Genomic DNA, 17,701 nt, shown 5'->3' with positions numbered 1-17,701 from the left:
GTGATGTAGCAGGACAATTGAGATAGACAATTATTGGGTTGTTCTACATGACATACCAGAAGGTTGAAGTGTTTTTTGTTTAAACTGATTAAATTAGATGTTGCCAAATTTGAATGGTTGCTTTCCTTTTCTTTTTATTCAATAAACTTTTTAAACATGTTTTAAATTCAATCAGCAAATGTCCATTACCAGAGATACTGATCAATTAGTGTGAGTTAAAGATGAGATAATTTAGATGAATCGCACCCATGGGAAATAAAATATGTCCCATGCTTCCAGCTCATACTGAGCTTCACATTTTCCTGATTATCTCAGGTAGCCAATCCTGATAAAGGATTTAGTGCAATTCAATCCTTAATTGCATTGAGTGGAAGGATAATTTTACTCTTCCATCAAGAGTCTCTGGACTTGCACAGCTATCCATGAACTATGTAGGTGTCAGGTGGGTTCCCATGATCCATGGGGCATTACTCTGTGTGCCAGACCCTGTGACCCCTATATGGAGGTGTTTTATTCAGTGTTGTGTCCAGACATATTACACTATGCCCAACAGAGAAGATACAGGGGGTTTAGTACTGTTGAAGATGGGTTCTGGGTCTAAAAACATAAAGGATATACAGAAGTGTACCTATGAAACCTCTGAAAGAAAAATATTAGTCAACTTCATATAGTGTGTGTGTGTGTGTGTGTGTGTGTGTGTTCAAATGCACAGGTGCAGTATATGTGGTACCTTGCTCAACAGCAATAACTATGAGAAGAATCTCGGAGTCCTAGTAGACAACCATTTAAATATGAGCCAGCAGTGTGCAGCAGCTGCCAAAAAAGCCAACACAGTCCTAGGCTGCATAAACAGAGGAATAGAATAAAGATCACGTGAAGTGTTAATACCACTTTATAATGCCTTGGTAGGCCACACTTGGAATAGTGTATTCAGTTTTGGTCGCCACAATGTAAAAAAGATGTTGAGACTCTGGAAAGAGTACAGAGAAGAGCAACAAAGATGATTGGGGGACTGGAGGCTAAAACATATAAAGAACGGTTGCTGGAATTGGATATGTCTAGTCTTATGAAAAAAAAGGACTAGGGGTGACATGATAGCTCTGTTCTAATATCTCAGGGGCTGCCACAAAGAGGAGGGAGTCAAGCTATTCTCCAAAGCACCGGAGGGCAGGACAAGAAGCAATGGGTGGAAACTAATTAAGGACAGAAGCAACCGAGAACTAAGAAGAAATTTCCCGACAGTTAGAACAACTAATCAGTGGAACAACTTGTCTCCAGAAGTTGTAATGCTCCAACACTGGAAGTTTTTAAAAAGATGTTGGGTAACCATTTGTCTGAAGTGGTGTAGGGTTTCCTGCCCAGGCAGGGGGTTGGACTAGAAGATCTCCAAGGTCCCTTCCAACTATCTTATTCTAATATATATATAAAAGTTTAGACCTACACTAAGTTTAATATATAAAGCAATATGAAGTCAATGCAAAGGAGGATAACTTAAGATAAAAAAGCAGAAAATATAATTGTATGCATTGTAGTGAACCTATAATGAATAAGAAAGGGCAGGAAATAAACCTGCACATAATTGTTCTTAGGAAAGATCTGGCTCATTTGTACGTTACTGATGATTGTTTTCTGTTCAATTTACATACTCCATCTTACTCTGCGGAGTGTTCTTCATTGGAATTAGCTATAGCCATTTAAACATCTTCAGATTATACAACAAATGTTAAATCAAGTGAAATCCCATTGATTTTCATAGGATTAGCAAAAGGAAAATCAATGGAACACTTTTGCTTAATTTTATCTGTCTTTTTGTTAGGCCAATTCCAATCTTTCTACTACAAACGTTGGAAATTAGAACATTTCCCATAAGAACTTCCAATTTTTAAAGTTTAAAAAGAAACAGATTACATAATATATCGAGAACTGATATTTATTGTTTATTATTATATTTCAGATATTTAACTGTTAACATTTAACTGTTTTTCTGGATCACTATGAATATGCTTGACTTGTTTCCCTGAACTTAAGAATGATTGTACCATCCAAACTAATTCACATCAGATCAATTATACCAAAATTAAACTGTTTGGTTCCATACTTGCTTGCATCTACTTGCTCCAGGAAAAAAGTTGAAGAAAAGTTGTTGAAGAAAAAAAATACAACTCCTGGTTTGCTGCCAGTGCTTCCTCTTACTCTTCAGTCCAGATCCAAACATATTATTACTGAGAATCTGGCACTGGGATCTTATGGCAGAGTAACTTGCCAGGAATAAAAACAATGTCAAGCTAATGTAAGACTTGGGCATCTGTGGGATAAGCTGTTTTTGCTTATTACTTGTGTGGTAACAGATAATAATAGGGGTTACTTTCTGTTGGACTGGTTCTAAAGTTTTCACCCTCAAATTGTTCTAGTGTGTTACATCTATTTTCTCCTGATATCCATTGGTTTGTTCAGCAATAAAAAAGTTACGATTCAGGCTTACCACCAAATAAATGGTAACATTGTTCCTTCTCTAAATTGTCAATGAGGTACCCAGAGATGCCAATGGTCTCAAAATAAACCTGGACACCTACCTGACCCTCAAAAAGAACATTTCTGTTTACTTTTTAAAAAAAAAAAAACTGGGGAAATGATAGGGTCTGTTGGAATGGTCTGCCCCAGATAACTGATTAACTCAATTGAGTCCCAGAAGAAACTTAAAGTTTTCTGGGGATATAGCGGATGGTTCAGTCTTAGTCTCTGCCTAGAATGGGCAGCTAGCTGGGACCTTGGAGTGCATTGCCCCAATGCAGCCTCTCCTGTGTGCTGAACCCAGCTTATCCTTTGGTTTACTGAATTACTCCAGGAGTTGCAGCATCAGAAGAGATTATTGGAGTGCTGCTGGAGGAAAACTTGGAACAAAGTCAATCAACCAAAAAAATGCAGATAAGAGAGCCCATATTAGGGATTACCTTGTGGCAATAAGGGCAGTGATGTATTAATATTTTCCCACCTTTATTGCATCTGCTGACAGCATTCATTTAGGGCAGGGGTGGGCAAACTTTTTGGCTCGGGGGCCGCATTGACTTTTAAAATTTGACAGACGGGCCGGGTCAGCACAAGATTTTTTGGGAATGCCCCCCCACCCTTCCCACACCCTTCTCCTCCTTCCCCTCCCCTCAGAGGCCGCTGAGTCAGGAGTTGCTACCGCCGGCGCGCTCCGCGTGGCTCCAGTCCCGCGTTGCCTCGGGAAGGAAAGGCAAAAAGGAAGAGCCGTGGCGGTGCTTTGCAACGGGAGCAGCGGCACGGAGGCTCAGGCTCAGTGGCTCCTGGTTTTGCCTTTTCCTTCCCAAGGCAACGCGGGACTGGAGCCGCATGGAGCTGCGCCGCGGTAGCAACTCCTGACAGCCCCAGACAGACACCTGAGCGGAGCCCGGGCGAAACTGCCTGTTGCTGCTGCCGGGAGCACCGCCGGTCGCCTCCTCCAAGCAGCCTGCCCGCCCACCGGGCTTCCCTCTGCCGCGCAGCTCGGGGCCAGGCGCGAGCGCCCGCAAGTTAAAAGGAAGCCGAAAGTTGCTGGGAAGTTGCTCGGGTGCTGGGAGCAGGCTTTTAAAGTGCCGCCCGAGCAAAGTTTAAGCAGCCGCCCGCCCGCCGGGCGGAATCCTTCCTGCTCCTCGGCGGGAAGACGCTCCAGCCTGCAAACTTTGCCTTTGCAAAGTTTAAGCCTGGAAGCCCCGGAAAAAAAGGGGATCGGCAGGACTCACCTTCGGAGAGGTCGCACTCAAGGTGATTTCGAACTCCCAGCCGAGGCCTTTGCAAATTTCTTTCTTTCCTACCCCTAGATCGCTCCGCACTGTTTTGCAGCTTTGGGGGCCACGCGGCACAGGGCAATATGCCACGCCCAGCGATTTTTTTTCAGGGGTGGGCCGGATTGGACAAACCAATGGCAGCGATTTTTTTTCAGGGCGGGCCGCATTGGACAGACCAACGGGCCGGATGTGGCCCGCGGGCCGTAGTTTGCCCACCCCTGATTTAGGGTGACCTGATCCCTGCTGGGCAGAGATGGACCTTGAGATCCTTTGCCCATGGGCCACAGGATCATTTGCAAAGCATCTGTAAAGAATATCCTAGTCATCTCTGCAGATAAAGTGCTCAGATCTGATCCAGGTTTCTCTCAGATTGAGCAGGTATGACCAAGGAGCCTGCAGTCCGGTCTTGTAGTAGATGACTTTAACCAGTGATCCCTGATGAGGGGGACTGGGTTCTTTGTGCTGTAAGTTTGGTTTCTTCTTTGATGGATCCAGCTTTTTCCTGAATTGTGAAGAAAGCTAAGGAGGGTCAGTTCCACATTGTTGATGATAACCTCTTTGATGGAGGAGGTGGTGCCTCTGACCTTGAAAGAGGTAGTGATATACCCAAAGTTATTCTTTGACCAAACAGTCTTAGAAATTGGTCGTCTGTTTTCTCTTTCTAGGGAAGGTGTTTGTAAAGATGGTCCTAGTGCAGCTCCTAAAAACCCTGTAGGAAATGGATTATCTAGACCCAAGTCAGTTAGGTTTCAGGCTGATATTTGGTATGGAGACAACTTAATTTATACTTCTTGATAATTTGTGGTGGTGCTGGGATGGAGGTAGTGCATACATCTTTATGCTCCTTTAATCTCTCAGTGACTTTTCATACCATCAGCCACAGTATCTTTCTAGACTTGCTCTGGGAATTTGCACTATCTCTAGCTCTACATCTAGTATTAAGCTTGTCAAGGGAACAAAAGTACAATTTGCCTCCGACAATAGTCGCACTACACATCATGCTCACAGAGAGACAGAATCCTCCAGTATAGAGAAGTCTTCTTAATTCTTAGGAGGGGTGTCTCATCAAGCAATCAGACCAGAAGGGAAAATGTGGCTTTGATAAGTGTAAAACCAAGAATGAAGTCTAGAGAAGCAGGTTGTCTTTTACACAATGGAGTAATTTTACAGGAATAACTATTTGGGAGACCAGAGTGGATGGATGGGAGAAAGAAAGAAAGAAAGAAAGAAAGAAAGAAAGAAAGAAAGAAAGAAAGAAAGAAAGAAAGAAAGAAAGAGAGAGAGAGAGAGAGAGAGAGAGAGAGAGAATGAGAATATAGAATTCAGAAGACATTTTTGAATATTTGAACCAAGTCTGAGCAAGGTAATCTGATTTGTTATGCTGAAATTTAAACTCCTTAAAATAATGTCCTTGATATCCTTATGGATTTAATCATGAGTGTTCTGTTGTTGTAGGTGAATGCTTCTCTATATGCCTCAGAGGGAAAATCTAAAAAAGACGTACCTAGAACAGGAATACAGATTAACAGAGTTGGAAGGGACCTTGTAGGTTATCTAGTCCAACCTCCCAGCAGACCGTACACCATTTCTGACAAATGGCAGTCCAATCTCTTCTTGAAAACTTCCAGTGATGAGGTTCCCACAACCTCTGAGGGCAATCTGTTCCATTGGTTGGTTGTTCTCACTGTCAGAAAATTTCTCCTTATTTCCAGGTTGAATTTCTCCTTGTTTATTTTCCATCCATTATTCCTTCTCTGACCTACAGGTGCTTTAGAAAATAGCTTTACCTCTGTGGCAGCCCCTCAAATATTGGAACCCTGCTATCATGTCTCCCCTGGTCCTTCTCTTCAATAGACTAGCCATGCCCAGGTCCTGTAACTGTTTTTCGTATGTTTTAGCCTCCAGTTTCCTAATCATCTTGGCTGCTCTTCTCTGTACTTTTTCTAGAGTCTCAACATCTTTTTTACTGTATGGTGACCAAAACTCAATACAACATTCTAGGTTTGGTCCTACAAAGGCTTTATAGAATAGTATTAGTACATACCTTGATCTTGATTGTATCCCTCTGTTAATGCAATTTAGGATTTCATACAAAGGAACGAGTATTATAATAAGTAAGAACAACCTGCTCGGAGGTTTTTACAGTTTAATTCCTAAACAGATGAACTAAAATATCCTGAAAGTCCCCAGCACATAACAATGGGGAGTTCTAAAGGCAGCCACTGTAGAGGCACATATTTACAAAGGCTAAAGTAGGATCACCTCCTGTGGTCCTTTGGGATCTTCTGAATTTCAGGAGGGATTTCCTGAATTCTCACACATACAAAGCCCAAAGGTTCTGGGAATGTGACTGATCCTTTAATATGAGTCCATTTTAATATGATATGCCATTTTACATGACAAGCTAGATAGCTGTACACTCTGAATCATGACAAGTCAACTAAAAAATGCTGAGGAAGAATGCCCCTAATCTGACAAAATTACAAATTACTGTAATCTCTTGAGGAGAGCCAGTTTAATGAGTGTCTAAAGGGGCTGGAATGGAACCCAAGAACAGAAGCTAGGTAGTGACTTTGGGCTAGTCACACTTTTTTTTTAGCTCTAGGAAGAAGGTGATAATAAACCACTTCAGAAAAATCTTGCCACAAAAACTGCATGGACTTGTAAGCGTTAGGAGTCAAGACTGACTTGGAGGAGTAGAAAAATTAAAAATAAATAAATAGAAATCCTTAAATATTGCATTGTGTTATTATTTTGCGAGCCCCCTCCCCAAAGTATGAATCTCAATGTTTATTCTAATCATATGGATGTGACCAAAAATGCACATCTTGCATCCTACGTGAAACTGATTTACATAGCCAAATAAAAGGGATTCCAAACACAATTCATATGATGACCCAAACTGACTTCCGTACAAGATTCTTTCTCTCAACCTTTAATCATCTTTCCTGTTTTGGTTGTACTAGTTCTGATGAGGCTATCTGAAATTAAGACTCCAAGAGTTTTCCTCATTAAGAAGTGCTACTAATACTTCATCTAGTTTGAATAAATTTTTGTAACTATTCTTACAGAGTTCAACATAAAGATCACTAGATGAATCACCATATCAAAAGCAGTCTCGAATTAACTATTTAGCATGTAGGAAGTACACATCCAGTTGGGAAATCTGCATGCAGCATGATGATAAACTTGTTCTCTGTCTTCATATGAATGAACATTTCTCTTGATATTTGAGGATGCAGAATAATCAGGTAATTAAAAGGAAGTTTCCTTTCCAATCCATATTTTCCAGTTGAAAGAATTGATAATTGATAATTTTAAGGAAAGCTATACTTGTGGAACATAACACTGGGTGTTACTTGTCCATAATTTGCTTCTGATTACATGTGGAAAGTATAAAATTACAGAGAGTGGGTAGGAAAGACTCATATTCCTAAGACTTTAATAACAAAGTAATGAGTTCAATGGAAACACTGACACTATAAATGTAGTGTTTTTCACCTACAATTACTTTAGTGCACTTAAATGTCAGATATCAAATGGATCATTTTTACACTAAATGTTCAAATATTTAGGGCATTTGACAATTGATATGCAGTATTACTCAATGTCTTGCTATATTTTGCCTGCAGAAAGTGCTTGTGAAATTCACCGTACATCATCAAAGGTAAGGTCTGTACTATCATTCGTGATATTCAGAAAGCTTTTGAAATATGGCTTTTCCAATCTGCATTTGGGTATTGAGAAATCACCAAGAGATAGTGAGAAGGTGGAAGTGATGAAATATAAGTCATGCATGTTCTGTCTCTAAAAGATACACAATATTTTACCAGGTAATGTATAAAAAGGTGAAGTTTGTGTTGTGATGTCAACATACACATTTTGTCATTGTAGCATTATCATTGCTAGCTTCAGACACCTGATTCAGGGACTGAACCATGAGTAGTTAGACATCTACCCATGACATTAAATCAAAAGGACTGACAATAAGAGTGGCAATTTTAAACAGACATTGAGATATGTGATGATATGTTTTCATGATAGTGCTATATTTTACAATCAGGAATAACTAAGACTTAAACTACTACATGATAGTGTATTTCTATGATTTGGGTCTACGTTTTATGATCATCGTATTTTGAATAAAAATTTGTATTTTTCTGCTTGAGTGTCATTTATTGTAGAATTATTGAAACTGCATAAACACATTTATAATAAATAAATAAATTTGGAATCATGAGTTGTTTTAATCACCTCAAATATTTGTTAATGGACCGACTTTATTTTTCTTCTGTCTTTCTGTTTTTTACAATAAAGGATTAAAATCTCATACTTGATATCCAGATTCCTCATTTGAATTGTAAACTTTTGGGTAATGTGAAATAATAATAAACAGCAAAATGGGTTTTTTTATTATTCAATAACAAAATTTAGGATGTAGATTATTTTCATAGTCAGTGATAAAGTTCTGTGAAGGGATGCTTTGTTATTTCTCATTTGGGATTCCCTGACAATGAAATTCTTCTATAACCATTAATTTTATTGATCCATCACTCTTCTGAGCTCTCCATCTGCTCAATTCCTGCTGGTTCTCTTGTGAGTATCCTTTGCTGTAGCCAGATGAGTCTCATCAGGAAGATGAAATAAAAGTTATAATTTCCCCTGAAGTATTTACCATAATGTGCTTATTTTGAGAGCTGTTATGTCTTGTCCTAAATTCCACCCACACTATTGAGGTTCTGAAATCAATTAAACCACTGCTCACAGTTGTTTTGTGTGTATGTGTGTGTGTGTGTGTGTGTAGTGTGTGCAGTGTATGTGTGTTTGTGTGCTAAAACCAATTACTACTGTCACAGTCCAGTTGTATTACAACCATGTTCACACAGAATTATGCTTTTACATTTATATGTGACCCTTCCTCTGTAGAGTCTATGACAACTCGCCATGGCCAACTTGCTGTAGTCAGCTCGCCATGGACCAACTCACCCTGGGACAAGAGTTACACTAATATTTAAGAAATAATCTAATAGAATCATTAAAGAAAGGATGCCAAAGAAAGAACAAAATAAAATGTGAATGACAAAAATTAAAATATTTAAAAATTATTTTAAATAATTAAATTGAATTGTTGAATTGTCCCACAATGAGTTAGCCATGGTGAATTGGCCATGGCGAGATAACCTTGGTGAGTTTTGGCTGTGGCAAGGTGTCCCATTCCACCCTGCATGTGTATAAGATTAGAGAGGGAACAATGTGTACCTAGTTTAGTGGGAATTAAGTCCATGAGTGTCCATAGCAGTATAGCAGTTGTATCATCCTTCAATAACTCTTGAAGTTATTTCAGTGTGGCCATTATTTTGGGATGGTAGTTCTCAGTTAACAAAAGTTTCCAAATAACTTCTTGAAACTTGGTGATTATCTAAAGGCAAAAAAGGGCAACACTTTGTGAAGAAAGCATAACATTCAGGTAACTATTACCAGAAGGCTTATCACTTATGATTTGATCAGTGTATTAGAAATATAGAAAACTTATGGCAGAAAACACCTAGTGATCTATTGAGTCTTCCCTTTGAGGTTTTTAACCTATTTAATTTTTAAAATTTGTTGGATAATGGACATATGTTCAAAGCATGTTTAAACTCAATTACTGATGACTGGTCCCATACCACCACTAGAAGTTGGTTTGAAGCTCCCACTGTTTTTTCTGCAAAGCAATAATTTCTGACATTACTTTTAAACTTCCTTCCTGTCACTCTGAGCTTATGCCCTCATGTTCTTGATTCTTCCTTAATATTGAAAATACTGCCTTCTAGAACAGTGGTGAGATTCAAAAAATTTTACCACCGGTTCTGTGGGCGTGGCTAGGGGACATGGCCATGTGACTAGGTGGGAATGTCTCCTTTTTTTGCTTTTTGCAGCAACCCCCACTGTTTTGGGGCCTTCTGAGCCTCAGGCAAACCTCCGGGGGGGGACATTTTTGCTCCCAGAAGTCTTCTCTAGGGCTCAGGAAGGCAGAAAACTGAGCCGGGGGGGCACACATCTTCCCCCAACCTCCATTTTGGGGCCTTCTGGGCCTCAGGGAAGCCTCCTGGGGGTGTTTTTGCTCCCAGAAGGCTTCCCTCGGGCTCAGGAAGGAAAAAAAATGGAGCCTGGAGGGGGCGTGCAGCACCTCCCACCCTCCATTTTGGGGCCTCCCTGGGGCCCAGGAAGGCAAAATGACTTCCTGAGCCTCAGGGATGCCTCCTGGGCAAAGCAGTGGGTAAGTGAGGGGAATCCCAGCACAGCTGATCACAGGGAGGGGGAAGAAAGAAATACCTTAAGGAGTGACTGGGTAGGTTAGCATCAGGCAGTTGGGGTAAGCGAGCATTGAGCAGCGACCAGGCGACTGGATCAGGGGCGTGGCCAGCCAGAAGTCACAACCAGTTCTGCGACCCATGCTAAATCCTTGCTACCAGTTTGCCCAAACCGGTGCGAACCAGCTGAATACCATCACTGTTCTAGAACCTTATTTAGACCCTTAATACATTTAAAGATTTCAGTCATGTTCCCCATCCCCTTTCCCCCTTCTCCTGCAAGATATGCATATTCAGTTCCTCCAGTCTCTCCTGTTATACTTTTGCAAGGTTTCTCAGACCTTGTATCAGGTTTGTTGCTTGTATGAAATCACCTTGTACACATATCACTGACAGCAAAATTATAAATTACAGTTTGTAAAGCCCAGCAGTTGGCTCATATAATACACTAAGCAACAACCAACCCAACCCAATTACAGCTTAGTTCTTGGGCAAACCAGGCTTTATAACAGATTGACAAGATAAGAATTGAGGCTTAGGGAGGTCACAAGTTAATGCCCATTAAAAGAAGGGTAAGATGAGAGTGCAGAACAGAGGCAACATAAGGCTGCATTCATTTAATGAAGGCTTCATTTAAAAAGTAGATAAGGAAACTTAGAAGGAAAATGTAGATAGAAATCCGTTTGCAAAGAAAAGAACAGGAGCTGGTGATGAAGCAGCATGCTGTGGGTCTTAAGCTCCCTGCTTCATGTGATTTTGATATTTGAAAAAATATTTTTAATTAAAAACTGGCATGCTACAAAAGACTCAGTCGTCCCCCTCTCCCCTCCCTCCAACCCTCCCCCTTTCTTTCCAAGACTGCTTCCTGTACTTAAATCAGTTTTCTTACAAAATAAAAATGATGGATGACTGTACCTAAGAGAAATACATATATTCATCTGCCTGGAAAGAGGACAATGTACCTCCACAGGATGGTGGCAAATAGCATTCTGGTGCTTTATGACTTTGTAAGATTCCCCATGATACTCATTTTGTTAATTGGCAATCACTCCCCTGGCAGCCATTTTGCAAAAGTGCCTTCAACATATACTCAGAATTCTAAATATACCCATTACTAAATAAAAAAAAATTAAAAACCCTGGTTTAAGTTATGGAGGTGGCAAACAGAAGAAACTTAGCTACAAGAACTAGGATATATCTAAGAGGAAGCACTAGACGAATAAAGCAATAAAAAAAAAAAACTGGCTGCCAAAAGCTTCAGGTTGGTATGAAACAGCATTCAGAGTCAATATAAACAAGAAAAAGGAAGGAGATAAGAATAGCAGAAAACTAAGTTTTGTTTGCATAATAAAAATGGGTTTTAAGAAAACCTGAAGTGCAGAAAACTGTGCCTGACCCATTCCAAGCTAAGGGGACTTTCCCAACACAACTAGAAGATCAAAGGGATAAATGCCATTGTTGATCTTGACAGCTACATGCCATGGGGAGATGGAGATCAAGTGTGCTTCGGATGGAAGAGACATTGTCAAAGACAGCTTTTCCCAATCTGCTGCATTCCAGATGCGTTGGGACTACAACTCCCAAAATTCTGAAACAGAGTGAGCCTGTAGGGAAAAGTATGCTAAAATAAGACTATAAACTCCATTTTGGTAGGGAAAAAGGGAACAATTTTTCATTTATATTCAGAAAGTGTAGGGGAAAATGATATTTATCTGTATGATCCATCATTCCTTTTACAACTTTATCACTTTCAAAAGTATGTATGGCTAGAAACATTTCTATTTTTGAAAAAGCAAATGCGATAAGAGGGGGAAACTGTATTAGAAATCAAAATATAATATATTTCATATTGAAAATCCCACATGACAGCTATAATTCTAGTAGAGCTCCCCTCCAGTTTCAATATTATCAAAAATCAAAAATTTTAAGGGAATCTTATGTCTGGACACAAATGATAATAATGTAGAACATAATTATAAAACAAAAGAAAAACAAGATAAATGTTTAGGGAGAAAAATTAAATTTTATTTGTAGCTGAAGACCAAATTATTTTATCTTTAAAAGATTTTTTAAAAAGTATGTAAAATGCTCTACAGACAGAAAGAAACACAAGTGAGAATTAAAGTCAAATGGTTTGGATGTCCTATTGGGGTGTGTGGGTTTTTCTTTGACACTTTCCCATCCTGTAATGCAAAAATGCTGCAAAAAACCATTATAATTTAGATAGAAGTTTCTTAATCCTTCGTCAAACTCTTTTCTGCTGAAAATTAGTCTTCAAGCTACTTTTCTCTTGGAGATAGGCTACATAAAATGCAATCAATGGCTGTCGTTGGTGTAACTGAAGTTGTAAATATTTTTACTTTACACAATTAGCAGACTAACTTCTAGAAACCTTTTCCATTTATCTCTGGAGAAGGTTCCTAGAAACTAGTCCATATTACTAATAAGCTTCCCACAATACCCTCATTAAATCTTTTGAGATTCTTAGCATGTTTTAATCACCAGACCCTCAGCTGTTCAGTGTCTATGGAAGAATTGATGATGGCAGAGACATGGAAGTCAAACACAACAATTGCTGGGAAAGACTGTATTGTTGGAAAATCACAACATAACGACGCAAAAGAATTGGAATAAGCCCTGGGTGAAATCATCCACCACTATCGCTTGCGATATCATCAATATGCTAGTGATACTCAACTTTACCTCTCCATATCTGGTGACCTGAGTGATGGTGCCACTTTCCTTTGCAGTGCCTGGAGGCTGTAGGGAACTGGATGGGGGGAAATGGGCTATGATGAACCCTGGCAAGACCAAGTAGTTTTGAATACATGGAGCTTCAAGATCCAGATCTTTGACATCTGTGATTCTGGATGAGGTCACACTACTACCCTGTTAAGACCCAGTTTGCAACTTAGGGAGTTTCCTGGATGCACAGATCCTGATAAAAGATCAGGTAGCAGTCATGACTAGGAAAGCTTTGCACAACTTTGACTAATGAACCAGCTGCAGGCTTTCCTGATTCAGGGCTCCCTACGCTTTGTCACTCAAGCCCTAGTCATCTCTCATCGGGATCACTGCAATGCACGTTGCATGGGGCTATGCTGGAAATGCTATTCGGAAGCTTCAATTGGTACAAAGTGAGCAGTGCAAGAAGTCTTTGGAATTGGTAGAATGACCAATGTTACACCACTTCTTCAGAAGTTGCACTGGTTTGCTTACGGGTACAGTTCAAGGTGCTGGTGATGACCTTTAAAACCCTTCATGGCATAGACCTAGATTACCTGATGAACTGTCTCATCCTACTAAGACAAGCCCACCCTATTTGTGCCAGCAAAAGTCTGCTGATGACCCTGCCAGTTAAGGAACTCTGACTGACAGAATCCAGAAGAACCTTTGTGCTGTAGTGCTGGCCCTCTGCAATATCTTACCCTCTGGGGCGAGGTTTGCCTCCACCCTCTTATCCTCCTCCAAAGGCCTGAAACCCTGACTCTGCCAATTGGCCTGGGGACCCAATAGGGGAGCACATTACTGGAAGTGCCTGCTGGTCTAATTAGATGACTGAACCCCCTCCCATCTTTCTGCTCTGCCTCTACCCATCTTCCTTAATTTCATATTATTTTACTTCCTTTATTTATTTTTATTGTTTTATGTCTTTGCTATTGTTATATTTATATATATATATATAAATACACATACACATACACATACACATACATATACATATACATTTCATTTTATTGCTATAAGCTGCCCAGAGTAGTCCCATGGCAAGATGGGCAGCAAACAAATTTAACAAATAAATATTCAGAGGGTTCCAAATTGTTGAAGTAATAAAGCTTTATCCCTCTTTGAACATTAACGATACCCCATATACAAGAGGAGCTGGATCTGTTTTGAATAGGCATATCTTCCTGGTCATCAGTCCTGCGAACACTAATATGGTCACATGACCCAAGAGGACAATGTGTTATTTCTAATATTTGCAGAGGAGAAAACATTGGGCCAGTTCTCTTTCTCCATTTGTAGGATGACATGTGAACAAGACAGAATCTTTGGTTCCCTTAGGTGGCACATATGTTATTTTCAAAGATTTACCAAACAGTTCTACTGTTTACAATTCCACAGCGTCTGTGAGATCATTTCCATCCATTAATGCTGGTCATAACAAAGGGGTTAAACCATTATATCTATATATGTCTATATCTATCTATCTGTCAATCATCTATCTATCTATCTATCTATCTATCTATCTATCTATCTATCTATCTATCTATCTATCTATCTATCTATCTATCTTCTGCTATAGTTTATCCCCCCAGAGGGGGGGATCCTCCTTAAAATATATAGCAATTTCACTAGAAAATTTTTTAGGCCAAACCTTGATGCAATGATTGACTACTTAAAAAAAAAAAAACACATGCAATCAAAGACCACAATTTTATTGCTGAATTTTGTAATACAGGAGGGTCTGTACACTGCAAAAGTGAACTGATTTCAGACATTCAGGGGTAGTGGATTCAAATGCCCTTGAGCAATAAACTTTAATACTGTAGAATGGAATATAAATAAGATGTTGCCTGTAAAAAAACAGAATGAAAACCTTGACTTTCTTGAAAGTATTGTGCAAATGGACATGAAACTGGACAACTGTCTTGCCCCATTCCATCCAGAGGCCTGAAACCTCCAGTGAAACAGCCACTCCACCAAACCCATGCATATACTTTGAATAAAATAGAAAGAAGAAAAATACCCTTGCCCAAATCTACTGTTAGATAGCAGAGACAATATTTACGGGAAATGTAGAATTTCTCCCTTTGTCCTTCCTCTTCTCCTTCCCCTTTAGCATTGCTGGGTTGTGCTCTCAGGCCACTGGACATGGATCAGCAATGGGGAAAGCACATATCACAGTGATACAATTTTCTGTTGGGTCACTATAGATGTATAGTATAACCCTAACCCTAACCCTTCAGAGTAACATTAAATTTATGTATAGCTTTTAGAATTTTGTACTTCAGAAAGGGGCTCATTGTCCTTGCAGGATTTTCCTCACAAACAAACCTTTCCACTTACAGAAAAATAAACGTTGCCAAGCATCCATATTCCTTGGACACTTTCTTTTTGTTGGTAGCTGGTACCTGTGCTTTGTCACATCAATGTGAATTCTTGCAATGAGTTATGATAGGCCTGTTATTACAGAACATTTATTTGGTGTGTTTTTTTTACTTGAATATATTAGCTACTCGGTTCCAATGGACCCTGAGTGATGTGTTTTTAATTTATTAGAATTTACTTACTGCATTGATATGGGTGCCCATCTTATAACAGTAACTCTGGATGGCATTCAGTTAAGACAATTTAGTCGCTGAAAACCACTCACCCACCTGTGATGTCACAGTCTTGTCACTCTAATGTAACCTTGTAAGAAACCTGTATAACCAGATTTGCAGGAAAGCTCTTTCAAGGCCATTCCTATGAAAAATGGCCTATTTGTTGGGCCTAACTGAAAAGGATTTGTGGTCATAGCACCATATGAATGCTGTTCTCCTAGAGCAGGGGTGTCAAACTCGCAGTCCATGGGCCGGATGCGTCATGCGCTGGCCACGCCCACCCCCAGTTTAGTGAAGGGGGGGGAAAGTTGCAATACATCACGTGATGACGTGTCATCGCAAGTTTGACATCCCTGCTCTAGAGCAAGGTTTTCCTTTCAGGTTTTTAAGACAGAGTTGAGTTTTAATATCCCCTTTGTATTTTTACAGGTTGTTATTCTTTCCAGGTTACATTGTTCCTATTTGTGTTCTGGCAATGTTTACCCAAAGGTGGCATGCAAAGGTGGCATACATTTTTTTTGCCCAAAGGTGGCATACCATAGGCTGGATTTTATTTATTTTTTATTTATTTTTATTTATTTTATTTTGTCAAGCAATTATAAGATAACAGGTATAAGTATAAACATAGTTATGAATACATGAAATGGATACATATAAGAAGAATAAAAGAAACAATAGGACAGGGACAATAGGCACATTGGTGCGCTTATGCACGCCCCCTACAGACCTCTTAGGAAAGGGGTGAGGTCAATAGTAGACAGTCTAAGATTAAAGTTTTTGGGGTTTGGGGAAGAAACCACAGAGTCAGGTAGAGTATTCCAGACATTGACCGCTCTGTTGCTGAAGTCGTATTTCCTGCAATCAAGTTTGGTGCGGTTTACCTTGAGTTTGTATCTATTGATTTGGGCTAGCAGAGGGATGCATTCCTTGGTCAGCCACTTGTGGAAAAAACAGGCCCCAGATGTGTCTTCCGGGAAGTCAGTGAGGAGCATACGTATTTGTTTTCTTCCCCCCAGGTGTTAAGTTTTGAGAGAAGACTAAGTTTGCCTTGTTGAGCCTTGTAACCCCCCCTGACTTCTTCTTGTAAACTTCTGTGTCAGCAGAAGAGGAAAGAACTTCAAAAGGGTCGGCACAGCCCCGGGGGGGAGGTTGTGCAGAGACGCCAGCACAGAGATCCTAATCAGGCAAGCAAGCAATTGGGGGTTATATTTGTCTCAGAAGCTGGGACAGGCCGAGCCTTCTAAGGCAGAAAGAGGAGCTTGATTCGGCCTCCAAGCCCCTCAGAGAGTATTGGCTTTTGCTGGGCTCCAGGCATCAGCTGCAACGCCAAGGGAACAGCCCAGTTCAAACTCAGGCGGCAGAGAAGGAGGGAGGGTGAGAAAATGAAGTACAGGAGCTGTTGGAGATAATGGATTTTTAACAGGCTTGGGTAGACCTTGGACAGAAGCAAGAGATGTTATCATCCAAGCCCAGCATTCCTCTTTTTGAAGGGGGTGAGGTGGGGTAAATGGTTGTCTCCCCCCCCCCCGCTCTTACTTCTTCCTAGCTAATATTAACATTCCAGCCAGGACTGCTAAACAGAATCTTAATTAGAGCTGATACTCTTGTGCAAGGATTTTTTCTTAACTCAGGGTTGCTGTCAGGGTGTCTTGCTTCTGCTCTTCTTTGGGGGATATTGTATTCAGCTGCAAAAAGCATGACTGAAATGTAATGTGCATGCCAGGAAGAGAAGGGAAACGGAAGGGGGGAGAAGGAGAATGAAGATCAGCAAAGCTGGAGTGGCTTGCCGCCTCCACCTCGTGTCAGCATGACCCACCTCTTTCCGGAGAAACCCAAAACATGCTGTTTCAATCAAAGGATACTTTGCTCCCATTCAGCTAAACAAAAAAATAATAATAATAATCCAGCAACAGGGCACCCAATCTGGTTGTCCATCAGCCACAGCAATCTGTGAGGAGATCTTAACTTTCTTCATCTTTTGGGGAGACAGATGTTATTTCTGGATTAGAAGGGGCCTTTTTCCTGGATTTAGAATATTAACACAAGAATACCCAGATACTTGCTAGGGAGCAGGCACAGACCTGGATCCAAGGTTCTTATGCAGAGCAAAATACATGTTGTTTGGTTCTAATCCACACAGCGATTTATAACATCAACTGCCTACTCTAGCTGAGGCCAACCTTGGCTGTTGTGCAAGAAGTGAAACACTGTAGGATGTAGTTATTAGTCCTATAAAGTGGTTTAGTTTGATTTCAGAAAATTGCATGTGAAAGTATGAACATAGATTTTGGTT

At 40.2% G+C, this 17,701-nt stretch overlaps 1 protein-coding gene across 2 annotated transcripts in view; it reads right to left on the bottom strand.

Moving 5' to 3' along the window:
- IRX2 (iroquois homeobox 2) overlaps window positions 1-17,701 on the bottom strand; it is a 59,644-nt gene that overhangs the window by 22,427 nt on the left and 19,516 nt on the right. The gene's annotated exons all lie outside the window — the stretch shown is intronic.

Source organism: Notechis scutatus, chromosome 3 (genome assembly GCF_049901735.1).
Source record: "Notechis scutatus isolate UNSWTSFEM ecotype Mainland chromosome 3, rNotScu1.2, whole genome shotgun sequence".
NCBI classification, from domain to species: Eukaryota; Metazoa; Chordata; class Lepidosauria; order Squamata; family Elapidae; genus Notechis; species Notechis scutatus.
The sequence above is the reverse complement of the archived record's forward strand: the minus strand, read 5'-3'. Positions and strand labels throughout refer to the sequence as shown.